This window comes from Trachypithecus francoisi, unplaced genomic scaffold, assembly GCF_009764315.1.
Source record: "Trachypithecus francoisi isolate TF-2019V2 unplaced genomic scaffold, Tfra_2.0 Lachesis_group7, whole genome shotgun sequence".
Classification (NCBI taxonomy): domain Eukaryota; kingdom Metazoa; phylum Chordata; class Mammalia; order Primates; family Cercopithecidae; genus Trachypithecus; species Trachypithecus francoisi.
The window spans coordinates 54,517,880-54,532,786 of NW_022681472.1; the positions used below are offsets into that span (position 1 = coordinate 54,517,880).

Sequence of the window (14,907 nt, forward strand, 5' to 3'; positions counted from 1 at the left end):
GCCCTAATGCCCCATGTTACTGTATTTGCAGATTAGGCCTTTAAAGAGGTATTAAGGTTAAATGAGGTCATAAAGGTGGGGCTCTAATCCAATATGACTTGTGTCCTTGTAAGAAGAAGAGACATTAGGAATGTGTACATTCAAAACCAAAGGCCAGGGCTGGGCATGATAGCTTACGCCTGTAATCCCAGCACTTTGGGAGGCCAAGGCAGGCAGATCACTGGAGCCCAGGAGTTCGAGACCAGCCTGGGCAACGTAGCGACAGCCTGTCTCTACAAAATATACAAAAATTAGCCAGGCATGGTGGTGCACACCTGTAGTCCCAGCTACAGGGCTACCTGTAGTCCCAGGAGTCTGAGGTGGGAGGATCATTTGAGCAAGTTGCGGCTGTAGTGAGCTGTGATCGTGCCATGACATTCCAGCCTGGGAGACAGAGCAAGACCCTGCCTCAAACAAAAACAAAAACAAAAACCCAAAGGCCATGTGAGAACACACCGAAGGCAACCATCTGCAAGCCAGAAGGAGACCTCAGAAGAAACCAGGCCTGCCAACACCTTGATCTTGGAAGTCCAGACTGCAGAACTGTAAGAAAATAAACTTCTGCTGTTTAAATCACCCAGTCTTTAGCATTTTGTTATAGCAGCAGGAACAGACTAAAACATTAAGTTAAATGGGGGGACAGAAACAGTGAACTGCTAATAGTCTCCAGTTTTTCTTTGGACCAGAAAGCAAGTCTGCCAAGACCAAGGAGTGATGGGGTAAAGAAATTTTGCAACAGATCCAGAAGAGAATGAGGTGTTAGGCGTAGGGGACCATGCGAAAGGATTGCCAACTGTCCATTTCAGATTAGCGATCAATCTTTTGGAGGCATCAGTCTTCACAGTTACATAATTGACTGGTTAGAAGGAACACAGCAAAATGGGAAAGGTAAAACCTTTGAGGTTTTTAAAGTCTGAGTGATAACCCACCTCTGTCAGTGTAGCTGTGTCTTGGGTTGTTATCTAGAGCTATAAAATGATAGTTACATAGAGTGTGCCAATAATAATATCTACTCCTTTTAGAGTTGTTCTAGAGTTATGTAAAACTTTATCATAGAGTCGGTCAGATAGTAGACAATAAATAATAGTTACTATAATTATTACTATGGAATTAGTTTAGTATTGGTACGTTGTTAGGAAGATACAGCAAAAATGAGAAGGAAAAACAGGAGTTAAAAGCAAATGGTTCAGCTGGGCGCGGTGGCTCATGCCTGTAATCCCAGCACTTTGGGAGACCAAGGCGGGTGGATCACTTGAGGTCAGGAGTTCGAAACCAGCCTGGGCAACATGGTAAAACCCCATCTCTATTAAAAATACAAAAAATTAGCATGGTGGCAGACACCTGTAATCCCAGCTACTTGGGAAGCTGAGGCAGGAGAATAGCTTGAACCTGGGAGGTGGAGGTTGCAGTGAGTTGAGATCACACCACTGCACTCAAGCCTGGGCAACAAGAGCAGAATTCTGTCTCAAAAAAGAAGAAAAAAAGAAAGTGGTTCAAGTGACAGAGCAGTGTCTTGGCTAGAGAGGGGAGTAAAGCGAATGCCTGAGGATACTGACAAGCTGGAAAACAGGAGGAAAAGTAAGTTAAATGGCCTGAGGATGAAGTCCAGTTGAATTTTAAACCCAAGAAAACGAGAAAGATCGAAAGATCGGTAATTAAAAACCTCCAGAGAAGACTGCTGAGTGTGAATTAGCAGTTACTTCTTATACGTAACACCACAGAGAAACATAACAAAAAAAGAAAGCCAGCTAAATGGTCGTGGCCTTGTCATTAGCTAGCAGCATATCTTGAAAGAAGGCGCTTAAATTGTGAGCCTTACTGCTATTCGAGGATTACTGACAAATTACCTCTGGTTTCTCCTTTATTGCAGTTCCTCTGTACCCTCTCCCACAACACACACACACACACACACACACACACACACACACACTCATTATTATAGTAAAGATCAAGAAAGGCAGCAAAGAAGAGCAAAGATCTGGAAAGTAGGCACATTTTCAAAACTGACATTTGTCTTGTGCATCCTCCCATTTCCCTTTTTTCTCTCCCAGTCCCACCTCTACAAGCCCAAAAACCCCAGCTCTCATTGCTGGCTCTGCTCCCAGAAAAAGCCCAAAGTGCTATGTTTCTCTCTGACCTTTCTTCCCTCCCTCCCACCTATTACAACTTCCATTGCTGAGTCTATCTCAGTTGAACAAGAGAAAAGGCAAACCAATTAAGCCTTTCCATAATGATGCCAGGATGAACAGTAACTCTCTCATCTATGCTTAAACCTCCCATGTGTTTGGCTTAAAAACTGAAATGAATCTATTTGGCAAAATTTCAGGAAGAATGGAAAAGGGATAATTTGGGACAACGAGATTTTCTTTCTTCCCTATTTTACAGTTGTGAGGAAGAAAAAGAAGTGTTTGTTGTAACTGACAACAGATAACCACCACAGAAAAAACATCCACAGCAGTTCAGAATGTTACACTTAAAGGTACTTTTTAGGCATACAGGCCTGCACAGGATGCTGAAGTGGGGGACTTACGAGGGCAAATATGAGGAAGCAATCTACCCTACTATAACCCTGAAAACAGTGGTTCAGAACCATCTACCATGTCATGGTAATGACTCTCTTTTCTCTTCCCTTTATCACAGAGGCTGCCCCTCACCCTGCCCCCGAGATGCTCCCCTGATAAAAGGAGGTGGAGGGGAAAGGAAGCAGCCATAAAGGCAGCAGCAGGAGTGAACTCTCCACCTTAGTTATTTCCTGTTAGAAGCGGGTAAAGAATCTGCAGCCTAGAAGACTTAACAGAAGCCTGAGTATAAAGCAAGAAAATAGCTGTAGACAGAATCACATGAAAAAGTGACTATACAGGAAAAGGTGCCATTCAATGAGAAAAGGGGGAAAAGGATCACTGAAGGAAAGAAACACTCTCTTCCCTACCTTCCCAAAAAAGGTAGAAATACAATCAAATGTTTCAGAGCAGGAATCAGGAAAACTTCAGCCCACATGCCAAATCTAACCAGTTGCCTGTTTTGGCAAATAAAGTTTTATGGGAACACAGCCACACTCATTCATTTATGTGCTGTCTATATGGCTACTTTCACATTATAATGGAAAAGCTGAACGACTGCAACAGAGTCCATATGACTTGTAAAGACTAAAACATTTACTATCTGGCCCTTCAAAGAAAAAGGGCCCTGCTTTAGGAGGTCAGGGGTAAGAAGGGGACTGAGATGAGGCCATCGGATTTGATAATAAGTGATCTCTGGCAAATATGAAGAAACAATTTAAAAGAAGTTTAAAAGAAAGTAAAGGTATTTTAATAAAATAGAGACAATGAGGATAAGGTATTCTTTCAAACAGCCTCTAGGAACTACATGCAAGTCTGCATGGGGAAATAAGAAATTTTCTTGATCTCACCAATCTTACTCCCCTTGGAGTCACTCTCTCTTTAATCACCAACCAAACAGCCTCCCAAACTAGCAACTTTAGAATTTTGGTAAGTGATTCTAGCTCCACACTGCTTTCCATATCCTCAGTCCCAGGTGCAATGCTTAGTATACAAAAGATAATGTTTGTTGAATAAACAATTTAAGAGTACAGAATGTAGAGAGAAAAGATTAAGAGAGAAAAAAATTCTGTCCCCACTTCATACCTGGAAAAACATTCCATGCCACCTCTAAAGGCTATGTAACTTGGACTCAAGTCTTAAGACTCATCATAGGCCGGGTGCAGTGGCTCACGCCTGTAATCCCAACACTTTGGGAGACTGAGTCCAGTGGATCACTTGAACTCAGGGGTTCGAGACCAGCCTGGCCAACATGGAAAACCCCGTCTCTATTAAAAATACAAAAATTAGCCAGGCACAGTGGCATGTGCCTATAATCCCAGCACTCTGAGAGACAGAGACAGGTGGATCATGTCAGGGGTTCAAGACCAGCCTGGCTAACATGATGAAACCCTGTCTCTACTAAAAATACAAAAATTAGCCAGGCGTGGTGGCATGTGCCTGTAATCCCAGCTACTTGGGAGGCTGAGACAGGAAAATCGCTTGAACCCAGGAAGCAGAGGTTGCAGTGAGCCAAGATCGTGCCACTGCACCAGTCTGGGTGACAGACAGAGTTGCACCAAAAAAAAAAATCTGGTTATTTAAAAGAGCCTGAGACTCCTCCCCTTTCTCTTGCTCCTGCTATCACCATGTGACATACTCATGCCCCCACTGCCTCAGGAAGTAAAAGCTTTCTGAGGCCTCACCAGAAGCCAAGCAGATGCTAGCACCATGCTTGTATGACCTGTAGAACTGTGGGCCAATTAAACCTCTTTTCTTTATAAATTACCCAGCTTCAGGTATTTCTTTATAGCAATGCTAAAACAAGCTAACACACACACACCAAAGCCTAAGATTTACATCTATGTTTCCTACTAAAAATGTTATAGATTTAGCTATTAAATTTAGGTCTTTGGTGCATTTTGAATTAACATTTTTACATCGTATGAGGTAGGAGTCTAATTTCATTTTGTACATGTGGATATCTAATTGTGCCAGCACACTATGTTGTTTTAACAGCAAATGAGAAAATATATAAGATAATTTGATACTACAAATATTTGTGGTTGTTAAAATTCAGGTACAGCTCAGTAGGATACTACAACAAACATGTAACTAATTCTCCTGTCTCTAGTTTCTCCTTCAATATCTGTTTTATATCTGTTTAAAACACAGTCCAGTAAAGCAACAACTCTACATAAAACTAAAGATACCTACCCCTGACAGAATTAGAATTTCTGGAAATTGTAATACAGAACTTGCCCCTGATTTTTCCAGTTTATACAAGCTATCCACAATACTTCGCTCATGGTCTCTTTCCTCTCTTTTCAATTTTCCAGGCTCATCTCTTACCATTTGTTGTCAACCACTTGGTCTGGCCACACAATGTTACTAGACACATCCAATGTGAAGTACTCTTGAAAGACTGTAGATTCCTCATGCTAGACTTTTGGCTTTCCTTACCCTGGGGGTTCTCTGAAGCAGAAAGAATTTTATTTATCCCTACATTCAAGAGTCCAGCAGAGTGCCCAACACAAAGCAGGTGTTTCACAAACACTTGCTAAGTTAAAGGAATACACAGGCAGGCATGGTGGCTCACACTTGTAATCCCAGCACTTTGGGAGGCAGAGGTGGGAGGATCACTTGAGGCCAAGAGTTAGAAACTAGCCTGGGCAAAACAGCACAACCCCATCTCTACAAAAGCAAAATTTTAAAAGCTAGCCAGTCCTGGTGGTATGTGCCTATGCTCGCAGCTACTCAGGAGGCTGGGGCAGAAGAACAGTTTGAGGCCAGGAGTTCAAGACAGCAGTGAGCTATGATCAGACCACTGCACTCTAGCCTAGGCAACAGAGGAAGATCCTGTCTCCACTCCCCTCCCCACTCCAAAAAAAAGGAATGTGCCTATAATTGGAAGATAGTGATGAAGTTAAAGGAATAAAGTAGACCAAGGTGATAGGTTTGGAAAATGTTAAATCACCTTGTTTGGCAGGAAAATTGTCTATACAGGGGGATGCTGAGAGAAGGCTGGGAACCTGGGTGGGACAGCAAGAGTAAAGGCCAAGTGAGGAATTTGTACAGTAATAGTTTTTTAGGGTAACTTGATGGATTTTTAGACACAGGTTATACCACTTCTGTTTTCCCCCAATAATAGATTTGTGACTTTGGCTAAATTATGTGACTCAGAAAAGACTCAAGTACTTCATACACAAAATTAGACTACTCTCTTTAGTATGATAGGCTCAGCTGGTAGGCCTATCACCCTAGACACAGAAGAAAAAAAATTCATGCTATAATAAGGAAACTTGACAGTCATTTATAAGAGTTTACCAACTTTTGAGCAGTGAAATCTATTTTCCAAATAAACTCATACATGGAACCCTAGTACAGAATCCTTTTTTAAACCCACAATAATTGAAAGTGGCATGAAAAACACTGGAGGCCCCACACACCCACCTTCCTTCCTCTCACAAACATTAGTTCATATAATCAAGTGAACTTCAAATCAAATATGGGGAACCCTAAAGCACTATTTAGAACACGGTCAAAAGTTTACTAATCTAGAGGGATCTAGGTAAAGTCATACAATCAAGACTCCCCTTTGTGGCTACTGATAACGAAAATAAATGCTAGGGAGGAAACAAAGAAAAAAACTAAAGATGGAAAGGAAGTCCAACTGTAATTTTCCTGGCCAGACCAATAGAGGGCATAAACTAGGATGGTAGTATTAAAAACACAGAAGCCAAGCAAATATAACATACAGAAACAGTTTCTACTTTGTTTTCCATATTCTTGATGGGAACCCTGCTGATCCAGGAGAGACTGCCCCTCCCAAGGCTAGCTACTTCTTAGACAGCAAACTACCCCTCCTTAAGTGCTTTTCACATGCAAACCACTCAATCTAAAACTACCTCCCATCCATCCCCAATATTCAGCTCTCAAAGAACTCTTATATTTTGGGACTATTAGAATAGTTCTAACAATCACACCAGGGCCAGATATCAAACATGGGGCTGCTCTTATATGTGAATATGTCGAGATTATTAAAATCAGCCAATTCTCCTTACCCTGCCTCACCTGTTCCTTCTCACTAAAATCATGATAAAGTCTCTCCCCAATGATTTCCCTAGATATTTCTGCCTCCTAACCAACCCTGGTGCTTCCCTATGAGCACTATGTGGCGTGGCATATATGCCACCCTATCTGATGTGCCATGCCCTCTCCGCTTAGAAACTGTAACAATCTTTTCAGTGGCAGTTGTCTCCTGACCTATTAGTTTCACCATGTTTGAATAATAATATAAACTACATTTTAAAAAGAGTTCAGAAGCAAGCATCAAACAAACAGCATATATTGAGATAATAAAACGTGAAGTATTAAGAAACAGCATGGCTGGGCATGGTGGCTCATGCCTGTAATCCCAGCACTTTGGGAGGCTAAGGCGAGAGGACTGCTTGAGCCCACGTGTTCGAGACCAGCCTGGGCAACACAACGAGACCCAATCTCCACAAAAAATTTTAAAAATTAGCAGGGGTGGTGGCACATGCCTGTAGTTGCAGCTACTTGGGAGGCCAAGGTGGGAGAATCACTTGAGCCTGGGAGGTCAGGACTACAGTGAACCCTAATGGCACCACTGCACTCCAGCCTGGGTGACAGGGAGGGATTGTCTCAAAAAAAAAAATAATAAAATAAAATAATAATAATAATAATAAACAGTATGAAGATGAGATTTTCTAGTTATGAGAAATGCCAAAGCAGAATATGTTTTAAGAGATAAACCTGACATAAAGTAAATGTCTTTTTTTAATTAAAACACATTAACTATGAATATGTTTAACATCATTTATCTTCATCATTCAAGATATCTGAGCCAAAAACCTAGGCCAATAATCCTTGACTCTCATTTACATTCCACATTTAGATCATCAGAATATACAAATATCCAGAATCTGGCCACATCTCAACAACTTTACCTTTACTACCCTGGTTCAAGCCACGATCATCTCTTACCTGGACTACTGAAGAAGTAACCTCCTCACTATTCACCTGGCTTCCATTCTTGTCCTGCTACAAGTTCCCTTCTCAATGAAGAATGAGCCCTTTAAATCACAGTCAGACCATACCATTCCTCTGCTCGAAACCCTGCAATGGTTTCCTGTTTCACTCAGGGTAAAAGTTAAAGGTCCTGCTGTGGTTTAAGAAGGCTCTAAGTGATCTGTTCCCCTGCCATCCCTCTGATCTCATCTCCTACTTCTTTCACCATCTTATCCAGCTCCAGCCACTTAAACCTCCTTACTGTTTCTAAAACATCAAACACAGTCACACATCAGTTTCCTCTGACTAGAACATTCTTTCCCCAGAAATCTGCATTGCTCATTTACTTACCTCCTTTACATCTCTACTATAAGTCACCTTATTAGACAGGCCTTTCTTGACCATCCTACATATAATATCACAAACATATCTGTCATTCTGTATCCCTCTTATCCTGCTTTTTCTTCATAGCAGTTATCAGTATCTGATACGTTATAGTTTTCGTTTTTTTGTTTTTTTTTTTCCCCTGAGACAGAATCTTACTCTGTCTCCCAGGCTAGGGGGCAGTGGCACGACCTCAGCTCACTGCAACCTCCACCTCCTGGGTTCAAGCAATTCTCCTGCCTCAGCCTCCAAAGTAGCTGGGACTACAGGCGTGCACCACTATACCTGCCTAATTTTTTTATTTTTAATAGAATTATTTCACTATGACCAATTGTTTCACTATGTTGGTCAGGCTGGTCTCGAACTCCTGACTTTGGATGATCCATCTGCCTCAGCCTCCCAAAGTGCTGGGATTACAGACGTGGACCACCACACCCGGTTTTTTGTGTGTAATTTATTGTCTCTCCCTATTACAAATAGGCACCTAAGAGGCTGGAACTTTGTTTCATTCACTGCTATGTATGAGTGCCTAAAACAGTGTCTGAACAGGCACTGAGTAAATATGAAATGAATTAATATACCAAGAATTTGGCCTTCCTGAGGGATTTACACTTGCACTGCTCAAAAATCCATAAACCTAGCAAAGAGACAAAACTGGTTCACTAGTGGTAATATATAAAAATGTAAAAATAAAAATGTAGTCTTCTAAGAAAGATGGAAGGCTTGACAGTAAATGATTAACTACCAAAAGAATAAAGTATAAATGAGAGATTGGCAACCATGTGAACTCACCTCAAGAGAATAATAGATACCTACAAATGAACATGTGAAAAACTTTATAATAAAACTATATAATTAAGCACAGAGAATAAGACTATCTTGCCAAGATTTGCTAACTTGGCAAACATCCATATTAAACTCAGCTTCCCCAATTCCAGATACAAATGGAATTGTGAATTTGGCAATTCACTGGAGAGAAAGACTGCATTACAATCTAGGTTCACATTAAAGTTACCTCATTCTTCTCAACTTAGATCTGACCCAGAGGAAAATTTTTAACAGATTCTATTGGACATGTGCCATACTATAGTCAGTGAAGTTCAAAATTAACATTTTAGATGTTAACCTAAATGATTTGTTTTCCTAAACCTAAACTGTACTAAAAAAATATGCATTATGAGTATAAAATGAATTATTTTAAATAATATTTTGTCAAAGAAAAAGCAATTTATAACACCAGTCCTTCCCTCGTATTTTGATTTCATTCATGTAGTGCCTCATCCATGGCTGAACACATGGTAGCACTCAAGCTGTTCACTGATGAAAGAGAGACAATATTCTTTCCTTCAAGGTTTATTCAATATAGATATGTCCACCTCAACATTCCCAGTTATTAAAAAAAAAGTAAATGAAAATTATGTACCCCAAATTTGTATATAAATGTATTAATCATTTATTTAACAATTAGTATGTCATAAAGCATAGTATTAGATACTGAAGACACAAAATAAAAATTGCACACGCTGCTATCAATAAATTCATAATGTGGTAGGGAAGTCATATAAACTATAACAGAAATTGATAACTTCTATGATCTTGGGGTACACAGGATGCAAAGGAAGCCCAGAGGAAAAGTTTCTGAGACAGAATGCGTATAAAAAGGATGGGAGAAAATGCAGGCACAAAGTAACACTGAGAAGAGGGCAGAGGTAAACCCAACGCTACCTACAAATGATAGTATGGCTAAAGGAAAGGAAATGTCACATGAATAAAGACGTATGCAGAGCCCAAGGCCTTATATGACACCCTTAAAAATCTGGCTGTTAATGGGGAGGATCCTAAGTAAGACAGTAATATGAGCTGTGTTTCATTTAAGATGGTCAATCTAGCAGTATCATGAAGTTTACTTTAGACAGGAGATTGAGACTGTAGATTATTAAATCAGTTGGTACTGATCCAGAAGAAGGTAGAACGGTGGCAGCGGTGGTGGCTTTGGCAGCTCAGGACTGAGTGCAAGTAACAGAATCAGCACGATTCTCCAGAGGTTCTTCAGGTTCTCCTCTGTCTTTCGGTCAGCAGTCTCAGTCCGTTTGCAGAGGAACATTGGTGTTACAGCAGTGGCGTTTAATAAGGAACTTGATCCTGTACAGAAACTCTCCATGTACAAGGTTAGAGAATACAAATCTAAGTGACAGACAACTGGAGGATCTGTTGATATTGATCCAGAGTACCAGCAAGAGCCAGACAGGAAGCTTTTTAAGCACAAGCAAAGGTATGGTAAAGCAGACATGAATACATTTCCTAACTTCAAATTTGAAGATCCCAAATTTGAAGTCATCAAAAAACCCCAGGCCTGAAGAAATAAAGTAAAATTAATCTGGTAAGTTGTCAAGGGTTAGCAGTACAACTAGCTAGAAGTTTCAGAATAAACATACATTCACAACTGTCAAATGTTCTTTTAATCTCAATTCCAAATAAATTATTTGGTGATGTGGAGTATTAAAAAATCTGGAAGGAAAAATAAAGATGTGGATGAAAAGAAGGGGATATTACTTGAAAGATATTAAGAAAGTTATAGAGATGGGAACTGGTGAATAATGAAAACTTGAATCAGCTCAGTGGCAGTGGAGCTGGACAGGAAGGAGGGAAGGAAACATCAACAGGACCTGGTGACTGATTAAAGGTAGAAGATTGGGCCAGACACAGTGGCCTGCAATGCCAGCACTTTGGGAGGCCAAGGCAGGCAGATCACTTGAGTCCAGGAGTTTAAGACCAGCCTGGGCAACATGGTGAAACCCTGTCTCTAAAAGAAAAAATATATATACATACAAAAATTAACCAGGGGTGATGGTGCATGCCTGTAGCCCCAACTACCTGGGAGGCTGAGGTGGGAGGATCACTTGAACCCAGGAAGCACAGGTTCCAGTGAGTGGAGATCACACCACTGCACTCCAGCCTGGGTGACAGAGTGAGACCCTTTCTCAAAATAAAATAAAAAATAAAGGCTGAAGATTGGACAGAAGGAGGATACTCTTGGTTAATGGCACCATCACCCAACCAATTGCTTCAAATATATAGTTGGTTCAGATATAAAGGGAGAAACAAGTCTGATGAAAAAACAGTGAAAACAACTTGGAGATACTGGATTTGAATTATTTCAAAATAGTAAAGAAAAGAAAATTATATAAGCAGATTATTAGAAATAAGTCTAGAATTCAAGACAGAGATAAAAGCTGGAGGAAAGCCAGGGAATGGTGATCTCCTAGAAATCAAAAAAGGTAAGAGATTTAACAAACAGAGAATGGTTACCAATGCCAAATAGGAGTAAAGGTGTTAATAATTTCAGTAGGGTGGTAGGGAAGACACAGCCAAAGTCTGTTCAGGGGTAAATGAGAAGCAAGTGGGCAAATGGAAGCAGCAAGTATCCATTAGTCTTTTTACACGTGGCTCTGAAAGAAAGGGGTAAGACAGCAGTAAAGAACTGTTCTCTACTGCTGTCTTTCAGAGCCTTTCTTTCAGAGTCACATATAAAGCAATTCACTGGAACCTCTGCTTCCTGGGTTCAAGTGATCCTCTCACCTCAGCCTCCCAAGTAGCTGGGACTACAGGCATGCGTTTTCTATACTATTTTGAGATAATTCAAATCCAGTATCTCCAAGTTGTTTTCACTGTTTTTTCATTCTCCCAAAGGAGAATTGTTTGTCTCCTAAATTAAGGAGCACGTGAGCCTGTGAAGTTCCATAGCAGAGAGGAAATAAGTGATAGGTAGGAGAAAAAAAAAAAAAAGAAGGAAGAGGCATACCCTTCTATAATGCTGCAGCCAGAAAAGGGTAAAATGAGGCCCGAAAGTTCAGGCATATGTATATGGCCATTTAACTAGGACTTTTTAAGCAATAAGCATGCTGTGCTTGGGCTATCTCAGCACTATTGTTAAATGTTTTAATTACATAATTTTTGATACTTTTGATACTTTTAATTATGTAACTTTTGATAACTTTGATACATTCATGTTATCATATGTTGTAATTATTGTTGTTACTATTACATTTTCTCTATATAGCACTATGTATGGGGCAATATACTAAGTAGCTTTACAAAAATTATTTCTTTTAATCCTCACCAAAATTCTATGAGGAAGTATTTCTCCATTTTATATATGAGAAAACTGAGGAATAGAAAGGTTAAATAACTTGCCCTCAAATACTCAGCAAATAAAGGACAGAGTTGAAAATGGAACCCGGGCAGTCTAGCTCCAAAGCCCATGATCTTAACCATCAAGTTATGCTACCTCTTTTCAGGTGGATAAAGAATACTTTTGGTTACTAACTTAATCTGAAGACCATTACTTTCTAGCAGGAAATATTTCTAATTTTACAATACATGTAGGAGAAAATTGAGTCTACTGATCAGAAACTTGCTAGACTATATTATTAAGTAAAAAAACACACAGAATTAAAAGTAATGTTATTTAAAATATCTGTACATTTTTAATCTATATAAACATGTACATATAACAATAGTTCTTATCTATATAAATATGTACATATAACAATTGTTCTTAAATTTTACCATGTATCAGAATTTATTGGTGGGCTTGTTCAAATGCAGACTGCTGAACCCCTACTTCAAACTACAATCTTTTCCCATTACTTACAAAATAAAGTACAAGTTCTTCTCAGCATGGCTTACCTCTGGCCATGAGGCATTGTCTAATTATTCATCTTTCAATATGTTTTTAGTACATTACCTTTTTTTATGCTTTCCCTAATACAACCCTTCCTAATAAAGCCATACATTCCTTCTATGACTCCAAAGCACCTCTAAAATAGTAAAAAACAGAACAACAATGATAATAATATCAATTAACTCTGTGGGGCACTCCCCAAGGAAACATGAATTACCTCATTCAATCCTCATAACAACTTCTCAGGATAAAGATTATAATTATTCTCACTGTACATATGGGAAAAATATGTGTTAAAGACAAAAAGTACAAGGCACTCCAAGATTATAATAGGAAGATCTAACCTGTTTATAGTTATTGTACTGGCAGTGTCCTATTATAAGAGTATAAGTTACACAGACTATGAATTTCAGGATGCCAAATAATTCCATTTCAAAATGACACTTTCAAAACCAAATTATTAATTATAAGACCAAAGTCATATAGTTAAAATTTTAAACACATTATTTAAAATGAAATTTAAATTTGTCAGCTCTTTTTTTCCCTTAGCAAATGGAGCTATTACCCATCTGACACAGAATGTAATAAATATAAACTATCCAAAACTAATAAAATAGCATTTGAAAATATCCTTGCAATATTGGTCATGATAAAGGTAAAATAATATGTCAAGTTCCTGACAATCCTAGTAGTGCATAAAGTACTTCCCTTTTGGACAATGCTAACTTTCTTATGATTGAATTAGATCCATGACTTAATATACATCATTTGTAAGATTTTATTTTATTTTATTTTTTATAAAAAGCAGACTTCTTTCATAGTAAATTTCAAAATGAAAACCAGTATTTTTTTTACAGAGGAAAAATGCCTAAAAGTCCAAATACTGATCTTACAAAGAGACATGAAAGGTAAAATCAAGTATGAACCAGGCCTGGATCCCCATATCTTCAGTTTCTATTTATCAAACAGAAAAATCTTTCCAACTTTCTCCTTTCCTGTATAAGACCAAAACTATGCAATATTCTGTTTGTATTACAATTACACTAATTCAATGCAGGTCACTTGCTTTTTACTGAGTCCAGATGACATTCAGTAAACTAAACATGGGCCAATTAGTTTAAAAAAAAAAGGAAGAAAAGAAAAAAGGAAGAAAGGAGTATGTTCTGATTGCCTTTGGGTAGGTCATACAGTGGCTACAGAGCATCACAGCCTGAACTTCATTTTGGCTAACACCAACCATACGGCTAACATTAAGGACTAGCATTTTTTATTCCTTTCAGATTTCTCACGTTTGGAAATTCCAATTTAAATACATTTTCTGGTGAAAGTGAGGACAGCACTCCTGCATAATATCAGTTTTCCCCTAATTCAACTCCAATGTCTTATTTTGGAGCTACTAAAATGGAGTCTGCACAATGTCTAAAAAAGTGTAATAATCCTTTTGAACCAGTTTATGTATTACAGTTATAAATGAGCAAATGAAACTGATGATTTAGCTGACACAAACCCACACAAAAAAAGATGGTCTAAAGCTATGAAGTTTCAACATCAATGTTTGTAATCTCAAATCAACCTGAACCACCATACAATTAGATATATGATAAAATAAGTAACAGAAATATTCATAACTAAAAGCAGTATTATTTTTAAATATCTTATTAGGTGTTGGCACCCAACATTTTCTTACAATCTATCACGTAAAGAAATCTGTTTTACTATTCCTTTTAAACTCTCTACTCATGCTACTTTAGTTGTATTTCTAGAAATAAATAATAAACTGTTCACTAATTTTTTTTGGCTAAGAAACTTTTAAAAAGTTATAATGTAACTAAGTTAAAATGTACATATAATCATAATTTGATATCAGACTGCTTTCATACAAAAAACCTACATTAATTACTTCCTCAAGTAAATTTACACTTTATCAATTGTTGGTATTTTAAATTAAAAAGTACTCAAAAGAAACTATTCATTCACCAATATTACAAAAATGGAAGTCTCCAAATATGTAAACTAGCTTGATTTTTAGATTTGTTACTTATTTAGTCTAATTTTTTTAAACTTGCCTAAATTTAACTGAAGAATATTATGTTCCTGCAAGTGTTCATGAATACAAAGATACAGTAATGAAGATGGAAATTATTTACTCTAACAATTCTGACTGCATGACTGTTAAATCACTTACATACGGTCAAATGATCTACAAGGAAGCAGGGAGGTCCTGAAATTGTG

At 38.4% G+C, this 14,907-nt stretch overlaps 1 protein-coding gene and 1 pseudogene across 1 annotated transcript in view; one reads left to right on the top strand and one right to left on the bottom strand.

The window, feature by feature from the left end:
• STK3 (serine/threonine kinase 3) overlaps nt 1–14,907 on the bottom strand; it is a 354,584-nt gene that overhangs the window by 177,158 nt on the left and 162,519 nt on the right. The gene's annotated exons all lie outside the window — the stretch shown is intronic.
• Nucleotides 9,665–10,416, top strand: LOC117079585 (annotated as a pseudogene).